Source organism: Pristiophorus japonicus, unplaced genomic scaffold, assembly GCF_044704955.1.
Source record: "Pristiophorus japonicus isolate sPriJap1 unplaced genomic scaffold, sPriJap1.hap1 HAP1_SCAFFOLD_655, whole genome shotgun sequence".
NCBI classification, from domain to species: Eukaryota; Metazoa; Chordata; class Chondrichthyes; family Pristiophoridae; genus Pristiophorus; species Pristiophorus japonicus.
Window position 1 is genome coordinate 95898 of NW_027254567.1, and position 7822 is coordinate 103719.

Below are 7822 nucleotides of genomic sequence, written 5' to 3' on the forward strand. Positions count from 1 at the left end.
GATGGTGCGGGGTTCGGTGATGGCAATGACGTTGATAGCCGGGCCTGCTTAAGTTGCATGTTCCTGTCACTGATTGCTGCCAGGCTCCTGTTGGCTCCGCCCCATGGGTTTATCTCGAACTTTAAACCACGAAACAGGTTCTCCTGAATTCCAAGGTGTGTACGGAAATCAACCACCAAAAGTCCTGTCATTAACCACAGGGGTTCCGGCAATTTTCTGATCGCAAAGCACTTTCAGTCCTTGTCCTTGTCCAGAAAATTGCAGAGGCGGAAAATGGGGAGCTTAATGACATTGAAAGGAGAACATTGTTGTTTGGTGCAGTTCCGTTCAGAGAAATGTTTCTAAAAGGAACTTTTTGCAGAGATAGGGATTGAGCATTTCAGCTTGTTGCTGAACACTTCTCTCTGGGCACTGAGCTAAGCAGTAGTTTCTGTAGTGTAGTAGTTATCACGTTTGTCTCACATGCGAAACGACCTTAGTTTGATCCCAGGCAGAAATATTGTTTTTGAAACAAAAACTTGTGTGCGATAAAATTGAACAAAAGCAGTCCGGGTCACATTGTCGCATGATGCAAGCAACCTCGGACCCGGGCCAAAGCTCCCCGTACACCGAGCACACGCTCAGGAAAACCCCGGAGGAGAGGATATCCCGGGCACTGCGCCTTCCAGCAACACTGAACAAGCGCCCGGTCTGAAACTTTCCAGAGTAATAACTTGCAACTGGCGCATTCACCAGTCAGGATGGCCGAGCGGTCTAAGGCGCTGCATTCAGGTTGCAGTTTCCTCTTCAGGCATGGGTTTGAAACCCCCTCCTACCATTAATTGTATTTAATTACAAACTCATTTGTTTTGACACCACTCTGAAGTGCATTGGGACATCCATCTAACTTCATAAAATTATTCCACTTCAATTCCAAACGGTAATATCAAAGTTACTTCAGAAACAGCCTCGATCCCGGGTGGCTGTCGCGAAAGCAATGGTTTTGTGAAGTATTGAAAGGTGCCCTCGAAATATCTGGCACTGCTAATTTAAAAACACGGTTATAAGTTGTTTCAGTGCAAAAGAAGGCAGGCTCGAAGAGCCAAATGTCCGACTCCTGCTCCTGGTTCTTGTGTTCTTATGCAGAGCACAGAACAAATGATTAAATTATCAACTCTCCCTCAGTTCGCATTTCTTTCATTGTGCAAAAGAAGATTATGGGTTCATTAATAATGTTTTCCCGTGAAAACAACATAAGATTTAAGGAAAATTAATCACCCAACGTGGGGCTCGAACCCACGAGCGTGAGATTAAGAGTCTCATGCTCTACCGACTGAGCTAGCCGGGCTTGTCAACAGCTATCCTGTCAATCCCCTTCAGAATATTGTCCGGTTCAATGAGATCACCTCTCTTTCTTCCAAACTCCAGAGAGTATTGGCATATTCTACACAATCTCTCATCATAGGACAGTCCTCACATCCCAGGAATCAATCTGGTGAACCTCCGTTGCACCACCTCCCAGGCAAGTGTATCCTTCCTCAGATAAGGAGACCAAAACTGTGCGCAGTACTCCAGGTGTGGTCTCACCAGAGCCCTGTACAATTGTAGCAAGACTTCCTTACTCTTGTACTATGGGCTATTTATTAGGTACTATGGGCTGAATATCCTGTTTTTCTGCTGATTCTACGGTTGTATAAAAATTTATTAAAATTTGACAGTCACTTATTTGTATTTCCTTCAGTGTGCAACACATGTGGATGAATTAATGATGATTGAAACAATTATTCAGTATCTCACAGACTTCAATTATTTTTGTCAACTTGCTCTGTAAAAATGCTTTCTGTGACCGAGAATCAAACCCAGACCACGGCAGTGAGAGCACCAAATCCTAACCACTAGACTACCAGGGAACACTGCTTACAGCCTCTGTGATAGCTTTAAATATAGTCAGCTTACAATCACAGCTGAGAATTGTGCGGTGACACGGGGTGTAACTGGATTTGCTGGGAGCTGCGTGGAGGCCCCGACCTGCGTGAGAACACCAGCGGCAGGTCGGGGCCATAAAAGGAGCGGTGAGCGGTGGCCTGGGAGCAGCGTGGTGGTGTACCACGGCAAGGTACAGCGCGAGCTGGTGCAGGAGGGCGACGGCAGCGAAGTGTGATGTCATCAAAGTTCAGGTCAGTGATTGGAGCATGGGCAGGTACAGCAGGAGCAGCGAGAGACTGTGGAGGGATGTGATCGGGTCCCAGGGGCGGCGTGAGTTCAGGGCAAGGGGCCCAGGGGCAGCACGGGCCAGCCCACACTGCAATATGTGTGTACACCAGATACGTGCAGCAGAGCTGGTCTCCAGTTGTCTGGGCGTTCGAGCGGCGGAGAGGTGGAGCGAGCAGGGCCCTATAAAGGCCCAGCAGGAGTCGGGGATCGGCGGCAGTCGGAGGTGTAGCTGGAGGAGGAGCAGCGAGCAGCGAGCTACAGCTGGTGCAGGATCAAAAGTAAGAAAGAAGTTTAAAGTAATCGAAGGGTGACGTCACAATCAAGAGGGCAAGTGATTGGCTGGTTGAGTAGTGTGTAGTTTTCCTTTCGTTTTTCTTTCTTCTTGTTCTTAGCAGTAAGAAACCTTGTCATTGTTGAAAAATTAACTAATTTAAGGGTTCATTCATGGCAGGAGAGGCCAGACCTGTGTCATGCTCCACCCGAGCTATGTGGGAAGACAGCGACGCTTCCAGCATCCCTGACGACTGCATGTGCAGGGAGTGTATCCAGCTGCAGCTCCTGACAGACCACATTGTGGCACTGGAGCTGCACATGGATTCACTCTGGAGCATCCGCGATGCTGAGGAAGTCGTGAAGAGTACGTTTAGTGAGTTGGTCATACCACAGGTAAAGGTTACTCAGGCAGATAGGGAATGGATGACCAAAAGGAAGAGCAGTGGAAGGAAGGTACTGCAGGTGTCCCCTGCAGCCATCTCCCTCCAAAACAGATACACCACCTTGGGTACTGTTGGGGGAGATGACTCATCAGGGAAAGGCAGCAGCAGCCATCCATGGCACCAGGGATGGCTCTGCTGCACAGGAGGGCAGGAAAAAGAGTGGGAGAGCTATAGTGATACGGGATTCTATTGTAAGGGGAATAGTTCGGCGTTTCTGCGGGCGCAAACGAGACTCCAGGATGGTATGTTGCCTCCCTGGTGCAAAAGTCAAGTATGTCTTGGAGCAGCCAAAGAGCATTCTGGAGGGGCAGGGCGAACAGCCAGCTGTCGTGGTGCATATAGGTACCCACGATATAGACAAAAAATGGGATGAGGTCCTACAAGCTCAGTTTAGGGATCTAGGAGTTAAATTAAAGAGTAGGACATCAAAGGTAGTAATGTCACGATTGCTACCAGTGCCATGTGCTAGTCAGAGTAGGAATTGCAGGATAGCTCAGATGAATATGTGGCTTGAGGAGTGGTGCAGAAGAGAGGGATTCAAATTCCTAGGACATTGGAGCTGGTTCTGGGGGAGGTAGGACCAGTACAAACCAGACAGTCTGCACCTGGGCAGGATTGGAACCAATGTCCTTGGGGCAGTTTTTGATAGTGCTATTGGGAAGAGTTTAAACTAATATGGCAGGGGGATGGGAACCTTTGGAGGGAGACAGAGGGAAGTAAAATAGGGCAGAAGCAAAAGATAGAAAGAAGAAAAGTAAAAGTGGAGGACAGAGAAACCCAAGACAAAAATCAAAAAGGGCTACATTACAGTAAAAGTCTAAAGAGACAAAGTGTATTAAAACGATAACCTGAAGGCTCTGTGCCTCAATGCGAGGAGTATTCGTAATAAGGTGGGCGAATTAACTGCGCAGGCAGCTATTAATGAATATGATATAATTGAGATTATGGAGACATGATTCCAGGTTGATCAAGGTTGGGAGCTCAACATCCAGAGGTATTCAATATTCAGGAAGGATAGACAGAAAGGAAAAGGAGGTGGGGTAGCGTTGCTGGTTAAAGAGGAAATTAATGCAGTAGTAAGGAAGGACATTAACTTGGATGATGTGGAATCTGTATAGGTAGAGCTACGGAATACCAAAGGGCAGAAAACGCGAGTGGGAGTTGTGTACAGACCAGCAAACAGCAGTAGTGAGGTTGGGGACAGCATCAAACAAGAAATTAGGGATGCGTGCAATCATGGGCGACTTTAATCTGCATATAGATTGGACAAACCAAACTGGTAGAAATACGGTGGAGGAGCATTTCGTGGAGTGTTTTAGAGATGGTTTTCTAGATTAATATGTCGAGGAACCAACTCGAGGGCTGGCCATCCTCGACTGGGTGATGTGTTATGAGAAAGGACTAATTAGCAATCTTGTTGTGCGAGGCCCCTTGGGGAAGAGTGATCATAATATGGTAGAATTTTTATTAAGATGGAGAGTGACACAGTTAATTCAGAGACTCAGGTCCTGAACTTAAGGAAAGGTAACTTCGATGGTATGAGGCATGAATTGGCTAGAATAGACTGGCGAATGATACTTAAAGAGTTGACAGTGGATAGACAATGGCAAACATTTAAAGATCACATGGATGAATTTCAACAATTGTACATCCCTGTCTGGAGTAAAAATAAAATGGAGAAGGTGGCTCAACCGTGACTAACAAGGGAAATTAGGAATAGTGTTAAATCCACGGAAGGGGCATATAAGTTGGCCAGAAAAAGCAGCAAACCTGAGAACTGAGAGAAATTTAGAATTCCGCAGAGGAGGACAAGGATTTAATTAGGAAGGGGAAAATAAGAGTATGAGAGGAAGCTTGCTGGGAACATAAAAACTGACTGCAAAAGCTTCTATAGATATGTGAAGCGAAAAAGATTAGTGAAGTCAAGACGGAGTTAGATATGGCCCTTGCGGCTAAAGGGATCAAGGGATATTAAGAAATGATCAGCCATGATCTTATTGAATGGTGGTGCAGGCTTGAAGGGCCGGATGGCCTACTCCTGCACCTATTTTCAATGTTTCTATGATTTTATGTTTCTATGTCCCTTGCAATCAGAATAATGTGAATTTATAATGGAGAACAAGGAAATGGCAGACCAATTGAACAAATACTTTGGTTCCGTCTTCATGAAGGAAGACACATATAACCTTCCGGAAATACTAGAGGACCGAGCGTCTTGCGAGAAGGAGGAACTGAAGGAAATCCTTATTAGTCAGGAAATTGTGTTAGCAAAATAAATGCGATTGAAGGCCAATAAATCCCCAGGGCCTGATAGTCTGCACCCAGAGTACTTAAGGAAGTGGCCCTAGAAATAGTGGATGCATTGATGATCATTTTCCAACATTATATAGACTCTGGATCAGTTCCTATGAATTAGAGGGTAGCTGATATAACCCCACTTTTTAAGAAAGGAGGGAGAGAGAAAACGGAATTATAGACTGGTTAGCCTGACATCGGTAGTGGGGAAAATGCTGGAATCAATTATTAAAGATGTAATAGCAGCGCATCGGGAAGGCAGTGACAGGATCCATCCAAGTCAGCATGGATTTATGAACTGGAAATCATGCTTGACAAATCTTCGAGAATTTTTTGAGGATGTAACCTTTAGAGTGGACAAAGAAGAACTAGTGGATTTGGATGTGGACTTTCAAACAGCTTTTGACAAGGTCCCACACAAGAGATTAATGTGCAAAATTAAATAAATGGTATTGGGGGTAATGTATTGACGTCGATAGAGAACTGGTTGGCAGACAGGAAGCAAAGAGCAGGAATAAACAGGTTCTTTTCAAAATGGCAGGCAGTGATTAGTGGGGTATCGCAAGGTTTAGTTCTGGGACCCCAGCTCTTTAAAATATACATTAAGAATTTAGACGAAGGAATTGAATGTAATATCTCCAAGTTTGCAGATGACACTAAGCTGGGTGGCAGTGTGAGCTGTGAGGAGGAAACTAAGAGGCGGCAGGGTGAATTGGACAGGTTAGGTGAGTCGGCAAATGCATGGCAGATGCAGTATAATGTGGATAAATGTGAGGTTATCCACTTTGGTGGCAAAAACAGGAAGGCAGAATATTACCTGGATTGTGAGAGATTAGGAAAAGGGGAGGTGCAATGAGACCTGGGTGTCATGGTACATCAGTCATTGAAAGTTGGCATGCAGGTATAGCAGGCAGTGAAGAAGTTAAATGGCATGTTGGCCTTCAGAGCGAGAGGATTTGAGTACAGGAGCAGGGAGGTCTTACTGCAGTTGTACAGGGCCTTTGTGAGGACACACCTTTGATCTCCTAATACACCTTTGATCTCCTAATCTGATGAAGGGCTGTTGAGAGAGTGCAGCGAAGGTTCACCGGACTGATTCCCGAGATGGCAGGAGGGAGATGGGGAAACAATTAACGTGTGCCTATTCCAGAGACTTCAGACTGGATCGACTAGGCTTATATTCACTGGAATTTAGAAGAATGAGAGGGGATCTCATAGAAACATATAAAATTCTGATGGGATTGGACAGGTTAGATGCAGGAAGAATATTCCCAATGTTGGGGAAGTCCAGAACTAGGAGACACAATCTAAGGATAAGGGGTAAGCCAGTTAGGACTGAGATGAGGAGAGACTTCTTCACTTAGAGAATTGTGAACCTATGGAATTCTCCACCACAGAAAGTTGTTGAGGCCAGTTCATTAGATGTGTTCAAAAGGGAGTTAGATGCGGCCCTTACGGCTAAAGGGATCAAGTGGTGTGGAGAGAAAGCAGGAATGGGGAACTGAAGTTGCATGATCAGCCATGATCATATTGGATGGTGGTGAAGGCTCGAAGGGCCTGCACCTGCACCTATTTTCTATGTTTCTATGTTTCTATTATGCTTGAACTGTTTAAAACTGTCGTTAGGCCAAAGCGAGAGTACTGAGCACTGTTCTGGTCACCAAATCACAGGAAATGTTAATTGAACTGCAAAGGGTAGAAGGGAGATTCATGAGGATGTTGCCAGGACCGGACAATTTTAGCCATGAGTCAAGATTGGATAGCCCGCGGTTGTTTACTGTGGAACAGAGAATGCGGAGGGGGAGACTTGATTACGGTGCATGAAATGATGTGGGGCCCAGATAGAGTGGGTTAGGATGGAACTAATTCCCTCAGCAGAGATGGAAATTACCAAGCGGGAGAGAATTAAATAAAGATTTGAAGGATTAGAGAGGATTAGTGAAGAACACTTCTGAACCCAAACACTAGTGTGGGTTTGGAGGTCACTGCCTGAATGGTAGTAAATGCAGAAAGCCGCATCGTATTTACAAAGTGTTTGGTTATGCACGAGAAGTGCTGTAACTGACACGGCTACGGACCAAGAGCTGGAAAGTGGGATTAGGCTGGAGAGCTCCTTTTCAGCCCACATAGACACGGTGGGCCCAATGGCTGCTCTCTGTGCTGTAACTTTCTATGATTCTACCATTCCCAGTATTTCCTTATAAGTTTTTTAAGAAAAGGAAATTATGTCATTCTTTTAGGAATGTGAGACTTTTGTCTCCGGGTCTTCTGGGCTTTATCTGATTGGGAATTGTGCTCATGTTATTAAAAGTCTTGCTGTGAAAGTTGTTGATATCATCTGTTTGTTCAGTAACTGTAACTAAACCCAGTCAGCAGGGGCGATGTTATAACTGGATGGATTCTCTCGCCTATAAATAAGAGGAATCTTCTCATTGTCTCAATCGGTGAATTGCTCCCAGCGTTAATACCAACCATCGATTCATCGATTCTAATCGCAAGGGAAAATGTCTCTTGGTTTTCTCATCAAGCTCCAGATTCTATGGGCAATTTTTGATGTCCAAAAGATTTATGATCCTCTGCTGGCTGCAGTGGGTGTCCCTGGTATGTTCCTCCTTTCA

General features: G+C 45.3%; 1 non-coding gene across 1 annotated transcript; it reads right to left on the bottom strand.

The window, feature by feature from the left end:
- Positions 1-1254: 1254 nt before the first annotated feature.
- On the bottom strand, positions 1255-1327 carry trnak-cuu (transfer RNA lysine (anticodon CUU)). Its single transcript has one exon. It is a non-coding gene; the product is annotated as a tRNA-Lys (tRNA).
- Positions 1328-7822: the final 6495 nt, after the last annotated feature.